The sequence below is a fragment of the Centrocercus urophasianus genome, unplaced genomic scaffold, assembly GCF_019232065.1.
Source record: "Centrocercus urophasianus isolate 14NV4802_14NV808 unplaced genomic scaffold, USGS_Curo_1.0 seq_25, whole genome shotgun sequence".
NCBI lineage: Eukaryota > Metazoa > Chordata > Aves > Galliformes > Phasianidae > Centrocercus > Centrocercus urophasianus.
Genome location: NW_024884811.1, coordinates 14,026,103 through 14,039,812, shown reverse-complemented (window position 1 = coordinate 14,039,812; position 13,710 = coordinate 14,026,103).

Genomic DNA, 13,710 nt, shown 5'->3' with positions numbered 1-13,710 from the left:
TAAAAATAATCAAGTTCATTTAAATGTTTTCAAACCTGCCAGGAGATAAGGACTTCTGCTATCACCATGCAGTCAGTGTTCAGGAACAATGGAAATGTACATGGTGGGGAGTGAACAAGTCTGTGGCTAACCTGCACCACCCAGCAGCTCTCAAGCTCCATCTGAGTTGCAGTTGACGACTGTGTATACTGCGGCTAGTGAGCTGAGGCCTGCTTAAAACCATGGGCTCATATAATAATAGCTGCCAAGTGGTACCAGCCTAAATTTAGCACTGGCCAATTCACTCTTATCCAGTGGGACAGCAGGTGTTCCAAGAGACACAGAAAATCTGGATTTCAGAGCTGTCTTTCTGATGCAGGAAATGGCAGTCTGTCACTGCAGCATGTGTCCTAATGCTGCTTCTGTGCAGCACCTGGCATCCAGTCAGTGTTGGAGCAATGTTGGCACATAATGTGATCATAGCACCCATCTAGCTAGGGGCTTATTGGATACTGCGGAAGCAGGAGCCTTTCTATGTATCCCTGTTATAACACCATATTCTGCAGCCCACCTGATTTGGTTAGGGATGAAAAACCAAAGCCAGTTATAACAGTGGAGATGCCCACTCATTTTTCCTTTTATCCCTCAGTACATAAGGTCCTCTTCCTCAGCCTGATCTCGTGGTCTTCCACAATGGAGTGACAATATCAGTGGACAGAGGAAAGGCAATTGATGTTGTGTTCCTGGACTACTGTAAGGCCTTTGACATGGTCCCATACCACATCCTTATATCTACATTGGAGAGATATGAGTTCACAAGATAAGTTTCGATGGATAAGGAATTTGTTGGAAGGTCACAGCCAGAGTGTTGTGCTGGTCAGCACCTCTGTGTCTAGATGGATGTGGTGACAAGCAGTGTCCCCCAGGGGCCTGGTACTCTTAAACATTTTTATCAGTGACGCAGGTGATGGGTTTGAGTACTCCCTCAGCAAATTTTGCAGATGGCACCACTGTATAGTGTAATTCATAAAACAGAAGAAAGGGATGCCACATAAAGGGAATGACAAACTTGAAAGGTTGGCCCATATGAGCCTAATGTGGTTCATCAGGTCGGAGTGCAAAGTGTTGAACTTGGGTCAGATCAATCCCAGATATGTGTACAGACTAGGAGAAGAACTTGAGAGCAGCGCTGCAGAGAAGGATGTTAGGATCCAGGTATTTGAAAAAGTTAACATGAACCAGCAGCCTGTGCTTGTGGCCCAGAAGGCCAACAGTATGCTGGGCTGCATCAAAAGAGGGGTGGCCAGCAGGGAGAGGGAGGTGATCATTCCCTCCTCCCCCCACTCAGCTGTCATGAGACCCCATCTGGATTATTGTGTCCAGGTCTGGTGTCCCCAACACAAGAAAGATGTGGAGCTGTTTGAGCAGGTCCAGAGGATGGCTGTGAGGATGATATAAGGGCTGATGCACCTCTTCTATGAAGACAGGTTGAGGTAGCTGGGCTTGTTCAGTCTGGAAGAGAGAAGATTCCGGGGAGACTTCATTGCAACCTTCCAATACTTAAAGGCAGATTGTAAACAGAAGGGACCCTGATGGCTGACTTTTGACATGGATAGATGGTTGATAGAGCAAGTTTAAAACTGTAAGGAGTGATATTTAGGTTAGATATTAGGAGGAAATTCTTTATTCAGAGGGTGATGAGGCACTGGAACAGGTTGCCAAGAGAAGTTGTGGATGCCTCATCACTGAATGTGTTCAAGGCTAGGCTGGATGGGGCCCTGGGCAACCTGGTCTATTACCTGATTTAGTGATTGGCAACTCTGCCTGTGGTAGGGGGTTTTGAAGTTTATGATCCTTATGATCCTTCCACCCCAAGCCATTCTATGACTCTATGATTCTATGATTCTATGGTTCCTATCCTTAAACCTTCCTGACTTCTTTGCCCTATCACTTTTCTGGGAAAGTGGAGGAGCAGCACACACTTCAGTGACATTTGCTTTGCACAGGTTTGGTGTTATGCTGTTACCTAGCACAGGCATGTCCAACCCCTGACCTGCAGGCCACATGCAGCCCAGTACAGCTCGCACTGCAGCCACCCCCTGCTCCACACCATCATGGCAGCAGCTCTTCCCACAGGGCAGCCTGGCCCGGCCCCTCAGCTCCAACCAAACAGCAGTGCGCTATGAACCCATCTGGGCTGAAACCAGGGCATGGGGTGCAGTGCGGTGCCAGCTCAAGTTATGGCAAATAAGTTTATGAAGTTTGATCTCTTTTTTATACAGGTTAATAAAAGCATTAAAATTAAAATAATTGTTGTTACTTATATACGCTAACTTTTTAATATATTTAATGAGGGCTGCTCTGAAAGTAATGCCTCCTATTTTATTACATTGGCCCACAGCATCAGGGGCAGATCTTAGTGGTTTGGTGGTAAAGGTTGAACCTTCCCACCAGTATTCCATTATATTTTGTTGCTGTGTGGCAGATGACAACAGAGGGGCAGTCTGACAAAATGGCATCTGACATGGAAGTGCACATGAAGCAAAGGTGTGTTATCAAATTCCTCCATGAGAAAAAGATATCACCTACTGACATTCATCAACACTTAATGAATGTTTGTTGAGACTAAGCAATGTTTAATGTAAGCCAGTGGATGTGAGGTAGTGAGTGGTGTGTTTCAGTGGGACAACAACAGTAGGTCATGTCCTCTGGTCCAGATTTTTACAAGCGTGTAATGCAGGCTCTTCTTCATCACTGGCAAAAATACTGAACTAATGGTGGTGACCATGTGGGCAAAAATAGCATTTTGCAACTGAGAATTTGCTCAACCAGTGTTTTTGTGCTCTTTGTATCTTTTGTAGTTTCCATGGAAGTAAATACAAGGCATTACTTTCGGAATAACCTCATAGATGTGGCCAAAGTCAATTCCTTTTCACTCATGCAGCCCAGGCAAGCCAAAAGTTTGTTCCAAAACAGAGCAGTTTTGCTGAAATTTGCTGAAAGAACTTCTGTGTGGCAAAAGCAAGACCAACAGCTGCTGTCAAATATCATCATATGGCATCACTTAGTTATGTATGTATAGCGTGTCCTGTGCACAAATGGCAGGACTACAGGGGATTGAAAAAGCAAAGGTTGATGCATGACATATCATAGAATCATAGTTGGAAGGGACTTTTAAAGGTCATCTAGTCCAACTCCCCTGCAGTGAACAGGGATATCCATAGATCAGGTTTCCCTGGGCCTGATCCAGCCTCACCTTGAAAGTCTTCAGGGACGGAGCATCAATCACATCTCTGGGCAGTGCCTCACCTCCTTCACTGTAAAAGTTTTCTTCTATCTAACCTAAATATACCCTCTTTGTGCTTGAAACCCTTTTCCCTTGTTCTGTCACCACAGACCCTGCTGAAGAGTTTGTCCCCTTCTTTCCTGTAGCTCCCCTTTTGATACTGAAAGGCTGCTATCTGGTCTCCTTGCAATCTTCTCCAGGCTGAACAGCCCCAGTTCTCTCAGATTGTCCTTGTAGAAGAGGTGTTCCATTCAATGAATCATTTTTGTGGCCCTCTTCTGGATGCACTCCAACAAGTTTATATCTCTCCTGTACTGAGGACTCCCCATCTGGATGCAGTACTCCAGGTGAGACTTTACCAGAGCAGAGTAGAGGGGCAGGATCATCACCTCATTCACCCTGCTGGCCATGCTTCTTTTGAATCATGCATCTTTTGATGCAGCCCAGGATACGGTTGGCTTTCTGGGCTGCGAGAGCACATTACTGGCTCATGTCCAGCTTTCCATCCACCAGTACTCCCACATCTTTTTTTTTGCAGATCTGCACTTAGTCCTTTCAGCCCCAGCTTGTACTGGTAATGAGGATTGCCTCAACCCAGGTGCAAGACCTTGCACTTGGATTTGTTGAACCTCATGAGGTTCATCTGGGCTCACTGCTGAATGCTGTCTAGGTCCTGAGGGTGAACTCGACCCTACTGTCTGTGTCATTGATGACATTGCCAGAAGCCAAGTGCTAGATAGCAAGTGCTTGATATCATCTTCAGAAATGCATGCAAGTCCCTTGGACCAGAGAAATGCTTTTAGATTCTGTTGGGCAATGAAGACGTTAACCATGCTTACAGTGTCTCAGGGAGGCTGAAAGAGAACTGAATAATTTAAAGGACAGCATTTTAATAAGGGTCAGTTTATATGCCTTTCTTTCTGCATATCATCTTGGATTTCTTGCTGGAATTAGTATGGAAGAAGCTACCCTAAATATCTGTTATCTATTATATATATTATATATGTATATATAATAGCTGTCTTGGGAAGGGTGTCTGGTTTGGAAACACACCTTCATTTGTATGATATCCAGATACTTGAGTTTGAAAATATTAGTTTGTTTGAATTTGAGCGAGATACACTGTTCACCACAGGATGGTAGTATAGTTCAACTAAAACTTCCGACCGCTGAACAGTGAATTAGGTTAATAAATTAAAAGAACTGTTATTTATCCAGTCCTTAAATCTCTATGATAGTAGCAGAAAATATGAACAAATAACAATGGTTATGAAAAAGGCAGTTGCATCCTGCTAAGAAACTAATGATTAATGCAAATGGCTTTATTTCTATTTAAAATGAAAATGGGTAGAAGAAAATTACACAGCTGCCACTAGCTTACGAAATTACTTGTTAAAATACAGTGAATATAAATTATCAAAATTATCAGAAGGCTTTGCATGACAGAGCTTATACGAAATGTATTAAATACATTTTATATTGTTGCCTCCAGAATGAGTCTGTTTATTACAACTATGAACTATTTCCATGTATCCAGACTCTTCTTTACCACACACATACACACAAAAAAAAAAAAAAACAGCAGAAAATGGCATGCTGAAACAAATACCAGAATTTATTAATTAAAAAAATAAAAATAAAAAAAAAATAAAAGTGGCTCCCCAAGTGTTTTTCTCAGTACTGAATTAAAAATGTACACAGCCATTCCATCAGCCGTCATGGCATGAAGTGCATTGTGCTGGTGACATGTGACATGGCATCCCTTCAATAGTGCTCATGTGCAGTGCTTATATAAGCAAGTTGCATTAGAAAAGCATTATATTTTTTTAATTACTAATCTTTAGCATTGGACAAAGAGACCAGGATACGGGCTGAGTGTCAGAAGATGTGCACAGAAAGCTACAAGCTCCTTTACAAGTTAATAGCTGTTAAATATTATGATGATGATCAAAATAATGCTACACAGAACAAACTTTTTCTGGATAATAACTTAAAATCTTGCAGTATTTTTTTCTGGACATACATACACACACAAGCATAGTACAGAATTTTACTGGAGATCTGCTGAAAGTTGCCTCTGAGCCCCCATAGTCCAGAGTTGTAACTTGCATCACATTCTAGATTGAAAGGTTCAGCTTTTGATTGTTCTCCCCTGACACTGCAGCAGGAGATGTTTCAGTTACTGGGAAATCTTTTGTACCACCACAGGTTGCAAAGCACTGGATTTAATTTTTCCACAGATGGCTCTGTAGTTTTTGAGAAAAGGCTGGGCAAATGTTTGTAGTGGTGTGGCGGATACGCTAGATGAACTTCTGGCATCCCTTCCAGCTGTATTTCTTTAATGCTGCCATTTTATAAGAGATCTGTAAGAGTAAAGGCATGACTGTACCTCCAGTGTCTCCGAGTGTCATGTTTTCAAACAAATGCTTTTTATCAGTTTCATGCTTGGAAGAAAAAACCTTAGTGTTCGTATGTTGACTGCTTTTTCCCACTATTCTGGTTAGTCAAATAAAACCTGTAGCCTCTATCTTATAAACTTGCCTTTCACTGACATGCGTGCATTTTAAACATCTGTCATTTGCCAGAATAATGCAGGTCTCTGGCTTTCATTTGCAGAGTTTTTTCTAAAGGACTTTAATCTGAAAAGATTCATTATTGAACAAAAGAAAAGCAAATGTTACTCAGTCACGTGCATGTATCTCAGTGTGGTCACATACACAAGGGTGGTACACATTAAGCAGTACTAGCAATGTTTTCTTTCTTTTTTCCTTTTTAAATATAAAAATTATATCAAAAAGCTTATCTGTTTCATAGCTAGATATAAACTAGACCTAAGGTGAAGTGTGCTAACTTAGAAACCTGCAGTTGAGCATTAAGATGTAATTTACAATGATAATTCTTTCATATTTCCCAGGTTCCCAGTATATAGGTTAGATGGGAATATTGACTATTCGGAAACAAAGTATAATTTAAACTGGTTGGAAATAGAACACCTTTCCTGCAAGAAAAGTTAAAGACTTTGTCAGAACTTTGTGAAAAGAAGCCCTACACTTAAGGTTAGATTCAAACAGTTGACTACCTTACCCTCTCATTTTTCACACATTTTATGTATAATTACACATCTCTGCCATCACATTCACTCCATGTGGTACTCCACTCAGCATCAAGTGAATGATTTCACTTTTAATAAAAATGTACATGAAGCATGCTAAGTATCTCATTTTCTTTTACAAATACACATTTGCTTCTAACAAAATATTTGCTATTCATATATTTCAGATCTTACTTTAGATCCAATATTCTATCTATGCATATTTACAGTGAGGTGAATATCAGAAGAAAACATCAGAGAAGAAAGGCTGAAAAGACTCAAGTTTAATCCGAGAACCAGTAAAAACAAGCCAAATATACAATTTATTTAATTTAATCACATCTCACCTCGGGAACCCTAAAGAATTTACATTTATCTGTCTCTAGGATTACCACAGGGGACTGCTCACCTTGGTCACTTTGTCCTGTATGGAACTGTGTAGTTTGCCTTTGTTACTGGGACTCAAGAAACAAAATGTATTTAAAAAGTCTTTGCACTGAAGTGAAATAGACAGTTGTATGTTTTAAGTTTATTGAAAATAAAGCCTGTTTCCCCAGGTGAAGTAAGTTAGCCTTTCTCCTTCAAAATCACTGTTGCATTTAATAATGATCGCTGGCTGAGAGCCTTCCTAAGAATGCTTTGCCAGGAAACGTCAGTTCAGGCCTGCAGTTAGAAATGTTATCTTCTGTTTATTCTGGAACAGCTTATTTCTGCATCAGGCATTTTCCTCTTTCTGTTTACTGGAACTGAGGCATACTGGTTCCATCAGGAAATTCCCTTAATTTCCATGTACAATTTCCATCTAATGCCATTTCTCTTGAATAAAAAATAGAGGACGAAACATTGCCTAGGCTTATTAGTGTGTGCAAAGAGGACATAAAAAAGATTTTTGAACTTTTCCCTATCTGATTACAACATAGATCTTACAGTCCTGAAGCCATAAGAAACAGTGTATACCTGCACATGCAACACAGCTTGTTTCTTCAAAGCAGACTTTTGAGGGGCTGGGATGCAGTTGTGGCCCCAGGTCTCCATTTTGCACCACTGGGTACAGGGCAATGCTGTTCTGGGCACTCAGATCAGATGGAACTTTCCATATAGTCCAGCTAAGTATCTCCTATTATTTTGATTGGATCTGCACCTTAGCACCTTTCAGCCTCTGACAGGGTGATTTTAGATTTAACAAGGCAAACTCAGAAGACATATGAGCGCTTATGCAGAAGATACATGAGCCAGCAGTGTGCTTAGATGAACAAGAAAACCAATGGTACCCTGGCTTGTATCAGGAATAGTGTGGTAAGCAGGACTAGGGAAGTGGTTGTTCCCTGCACTCAACATAGTGAGGCTGCATCTCGACTGCTGTGTTCAGTTTTGTGCCTCTCATTACAAGAAAGATACTGAAATGCTGGAGTGTGTTCAAAGAAGGGCAGCAAAGCTGCTGAAAGGCTGGAGCACAAGAGTTATGGGCAGTGGCTGAGGGAACTGTGATTGTTTAGCTGAGAGGAAAGGAGACTCGGGAGAGACCTTATCTCTCTTTACAGCTTGGTCTCTTCTCTCAAACAATGAACAGCAGGTCAAGAGGAAACGGCCTCAGGTTGTACCGGGAGAGGTTTAAGTTGGATGTTAGGACAAAAAGGGTTGTGAAGCATTGGAACAGACTGCTCAGGGAAGTAGTTGAGTTACCATCCCTGGAGGTATTTAAAAGATGTGCAGATGTGGTGCTTAGGGATGTGGTTTAGTGCTAGGCTTGGCAGTGCTAAGTTAATGATTGGACATAATGATCTTTAAGTCATTTAACTTGGAAAATAACTTTACAATGGAGAATATGCCTTAAAATTTTAGACGTGGTTTGTTGTGTTAGTTAGTACTTGTTAATAAATCACTTTAAATTGGAAATTTTTTCAGTTGTGCTTGAAGTTATATTAGGTGGAGATGTAACCTAAGAAGTGGCTATTCATCAAGGCAGAAATGCCTGTGGGAATATTGCACTGTAAAAAAAAAGATCACAAAACCATGACTAGTCTTAGTCTACTTAGTCTCCTAATCTACAGCATCTTACTGCATTCTAACATCAGAAAAAAAAAAAATCAGTAAATTCTGAAGTAATGGTATTGGCAAATAAATTTTTCAGCTGTCTTTCGACCATATTACAAGTTACTGACTTAAGTAAAAAATGATCAGAAACCTTTCCCAAGGTTCTTTTCTCGAGACTGATGCGTTTTGCATGAGGAAGTACAGCAATACTACCTAAGCAATATAGCCCTAAGCAGTGTTTATTTCTTGCCACGAGTGCACACAAAGGAAGAAACACAAGGCTTCACTGACCACTGAGGCTTTTGTAACAAATATTATCAAAAGCCCTACATTTTACAATTTTCTCTCAGAAAGATCAATATTTATATCTTTTCTGGTTGTTTTTGTTTTGTTTTGCTTTTTGCTAGCTCTAAAACATCTGGATATTGCTGTTTGCTGAATACTTTTTCTTAACTGTTAATTGCTCTACAGGTTCTCTGCACTCATAAACATTGTATGTTTAGTCAGTCTCATGATGATTCTTGAACCAAGCAGGCACACAGCAGTGTTTGTTTACAGGCTAATTAAGAGCACCTACCATCTCCAGGAATGCAGGTTCTTCCAAAAATATTTGTTTATATGGTCTCCCATACCAGATTTTAAAAATGCCAAATTATTTATCATATAGAGACAAATTAAAACCAATTTGTTATAAAAATGATACATAACAGTAACCATATGACATGATGGGCAGAAATTGTCAGACCTTTATATGTAGATAGTAGCGAAGTATGCCATTAACTCTGGTGACACAAAAAAATATATATCCTTCTGGGATACACACACAAAATTTAAAAATCACAGTAGTTCACTTCCTTTAGTGCTGCTCCTTTGAGCACAGCTGTGGATACCGACAGGAAACCGAATAACTTGCAAAAGGACACCATTCCCATTTTTATGCTTGCTGTAGCAGAGGTAACAAGTGCTACTGAGCACAGTGGAGCTCAGGTGAATCTCCGTGACCATATTAGCCTTTTGCTATTGCTGCTATGCATTTTCTTTTACTGCAGTCTGATGGTTGTTCTATGTGTTCCCAGCCTAGAATTATGAAGGGAAGAAGACAACCAGACATCATTTTGATGCTGAGAGAATAATGCTCTATATTCCCATTGTCTCACTGAAAGTTTGCAAAAGCTTGCTTTATTTGTCTCAATTTGGTTTCAGATGCAAGGTGCCTACAAAAACTCATTCCCAGAAGTTTCATATAGAATTAAGGTTATTTACTTCTTGAATAAACTGACAAAATTTTAACAAATTTCAAATGGTCCTAATGCTGTGATTGAAAAAGACATCCTAATAAGATCTGCTTCTTTGAAGTCCTGCCTTTTTTTCTGTTCTATCCTTCTGTCAAGGAGTCCTTCATCTTGACAAAATCTTTTTTTTAGGTTTTAATTTCAAGATTCTTGTACATTTTTAGGGAGAGATCAATGGATTTTGATGAAAGATTCAAAGTATGCTTCTTGAAACATTTTGGATTTCCAACTACTTACAATAATAATTCTTTAAAAAAAAAGAAAATAATAATGCACAAGCCCTACTGGCTTAGAAAGAACCAGAAATATGAAAGCTTGGACAAGGCTGGTAATGGCTAATATTTAACATTCTACTTGCTGTACAAAGAATTATCAGAAAGAGATAGCATTTTGAAAAGCACCAAGATATCAGACTGAAACAGACCTTCTGGATCACCAGTGCTAGATGCTGCTGTCTCAAGCACTCATATCAAGCTACTTACAAATTTAATAAACTATGAATTAAACTCACAGTTAGGCAATGTAGAAGATACAAGAAAAAATAAACAGAAGCTTAAATCATTCAATATTTGTGAAAAACTGACCTTGTCTTCCATTGAGGGTCAGTTGCTTGGAACTGACTGTACAGTCCTTGGCATGATTTAATCCTTGAGATACTCTTTTCTACCTCATTTGTGCCTTTGTGTCACCATTATGCAATGCAATAATTCTTCCAGCTTTGATTGTTGCATGTGACTCTTTCTGTGTTAGCTTATTTGAAGGGTTAAAATCATGAGACCAGCCATCTGATTCATGAAATGCACTTATTTTATGCATGTGTGAGCCTCTGCTCCTGGGCAGGTGTATGAGAGCATGTGGATCTGCGGCAGGCAGATTTTCAGGTTGAGAAGGGCTTGTGGAAGACTTTACCCAACTCCCATCCCTCAGTGATAAAGGCCATTGAAAATCTCACTTATGTTTATTATCCATACCTCAGCCACCTCCAGAGGCTGACAGTTCAAACTTAGCATTTTTTCACCATGGAACTGGGATGATTCAGGGAATATTAGAAGTATCAGTAGTTTCAGAAATGAAGAAATAAATATTCAGCCTCAAAGAACACTTACATCTGGCCCATTTGGGCAACTGGTCATTAGATAGGGTGGTGAATTTGGATTCCACCATCATGTCCAGCAGAGTCCTGTGAAGCAAAGAGAAACAGGGTGGCTATAACCAGTAGTCTAGGATAAGCATCAACCAGAAGAGTTGTGTAAGGTGTTGGTTTGCAGACACTTGAGCCGATGCAGTGTCTGGCTGGATCTGCAAGCAGAAGGGTCTGCTTTTGTCTATCTTCTATCTTACAAGTTTCACTTCTTTTTCTCCCTCTCTCTCCTCCCTGGCAGTGCATTGCCACCATCTTCCTGGCTCTGTTTTCTACCTGAACTCCCCAGCAGACAATCTAACTCATCAACAGAGCAGAAAAGTACCCATATTTTTTTTTGCTGAATTTATTGTAATGGACTAAACTGTCTCATAGGAAGAACCAAAAAGGTGTCAAACCCAATGCCAGATGTGCAGGAGAAATACATAATCGGTATGTGAAGTAACAGCTGAAAAAGAGGTGGAAAAGCAGAATAGAAACTCAGTACTTTGGGCAGTATCAAATTGCTAAATTTGTTCACCTTGTCTCGTGCTGTAAGATTAGAATTTAATTCTCAAGAACAGTAGTGACTTTTTTGGCCATGTATGACCTTTCCTTCCCCACAGGCTGAAATGTCTGTGCTGTAGACAAGTCTAATTTATCACTTATTTGGTACTAAAACCTTCAGAATTTTGAGTTATGGTAACATGAGCTCTTCTCTTCTGACCCACTTTGTTTAAACCAGAATTATCTCTGCCCTTGTTTGTGTGACACAGTCTTCAGTACATTCATTCCAGTTTCTAAAGGCAGTATCCTTCTGCAAAGTCCCTTGAGAGCGGATCATTTGTATTACTGTTAGCACAACATCAGTGCTATTTGACATATTTTATAGATACACATCCTAAGGCACTGTCATTAATCCTTGAAACATGACAAATACTTTAAAAGCAAAACAGGCAATTAATATACTTTTTAAAAGTTAAATGGAATTAGCAATCAGAAACAAATCCAAAACCTCCCTGAATCAGTTTCACCGTTTAAAATCATAATGACAGGATGTTCTTTCTCCACTCGGTTGACACTGAATCCTTGGCATTTGCAACAATCATGGAGCACAGACTGTCTTCAGGGCTGTAATGCATAATGAACTTGGACAATGAAGACACGAGACTATTTAAGGCTTGGTAAACTATTGAGTAACCTTAGCATCAATCCTACAAAGGGCTGGAAGTCTATAGGGAAACATCTCTGATATAATTATATTCTGGCTGACCTTAGTGTGAAGTAAAATACAGACAATAACGTTTCATACTGTCTCCAAACTAGGCAAGATATCATTAGTCCAGCAAGTGAAGCATTACATTAATCATTCTTGTGCTAGAATTATCATGTGGTGCGAGATAAGAAATACCTTGCATTATGGCTAATCCTTTTTTTCTCTCAAACTACTTCTCCTTTACTCTTCCTAAACTTTCCTTTAAGCCTAAAGACAGTTCATATCTGCATAGACATTAGAAACGTTTAGCAAAAACTGAAAGTTGCTACCATAAATGTATTTTTAGTGCCAGATGGTTAGTAGAGCAGGAATTACTGCTGTTTTCACTAATGGTAATGGAAAATCCTCATCTTCTCTGAAAGTTATGCTCTGTCCCTCACTGCTGTGCACTCCAGGGAAATAACTGGGGAGCTTCCTCCCTCAGTCTGACCTCTCAGTAATAGTTTCTGTTGTTTGTAGCAGTACTTACAAGTCACATCCTGGTTCTGTGCTGGCCCTGCATTTTTCACCCGTCAGAAAAAGCAAGGAGGCTACCCCACAAATGCACGTAGACTTACATTGCCTTAACAAATACTAGTAGGAAACTATCTAGAAGGTACAGAGCCTAAGTGCTAAGCAGAGAAAAGTTATTGTAAACACTCTATAAAATGGAGCCAACCATTCACAGTCCCACTGAGAGGAGACTGAGCGGCAATCCATTGCACAACAGCAAAGGAGCCATAGGCTTGCAGTCCAAGGAGGGGCACAAGTCCAGCTCTCGCCTCACTCTGTTTTGTACCTTGTCAGGACAGTCTCTTTGCTTTTATCACTGCTGAAGCCATGGTCAGTTAAAAAATAGAATCCTATTCCCAAATGTAGGAAGATAATGTCTATGGACTTTGGTACCAAAAAACATGTGCTGAAATGATTAGTATACCACCATCTGCTAAGTTAACAATTTTGTCTTGCCAAAATGGTTCTTGAAGGTAGATGCTCCGTTAATATTAACTCTTTTGAATGATTGGCAGAGTACTGGAACAGGCTGACGAGGGGGGCTGTGGGTTCTCCTTCTCTGTAGATATTCAAGACCCACCTGGATGCCTACCTGTGCAGCCTGCTATAGGGAGCATGCTTTGCAGGAGAGTTGGACTTGATGATCTGTGGAGGTCCCATCCAACCCCTACAATTTGTGATTCTGTGAATAAAATATCAACAACTTTACTACTCCTCAAGAGCAGACCCACACCACACATATATACTTTGCTGGTTGTATTTGGCCTCCAGTGTTTATTTGTGTGTGTTGTCTGTGAGCGAATTACAGCACATCTCTATCTTGAAGGTTGTTGTAACTAAGATGTACTTACAGAAACTGACATTTCTATCTAAGCCATTGAAACAACTAACTGCAAGGCATATGTCTGGAGAGATAAAATAGTCTTTAGAAAAATTTCCATATTTCAGGCCAGCAACCTGGCTGAACTCAGGTTTAATCATTTCTTACTAAGGCAAATGACAAATTGGCCATACAACTTAACAGGAATATGAGGTTTTCAACTGGAAGCAGTAAAATACATATAAAAGTGAAGAAAGTGTATAAATCACATTACAAAAGAGGTTCATCATTAATAAAAATGAAAAGTATCAAAGATAGCC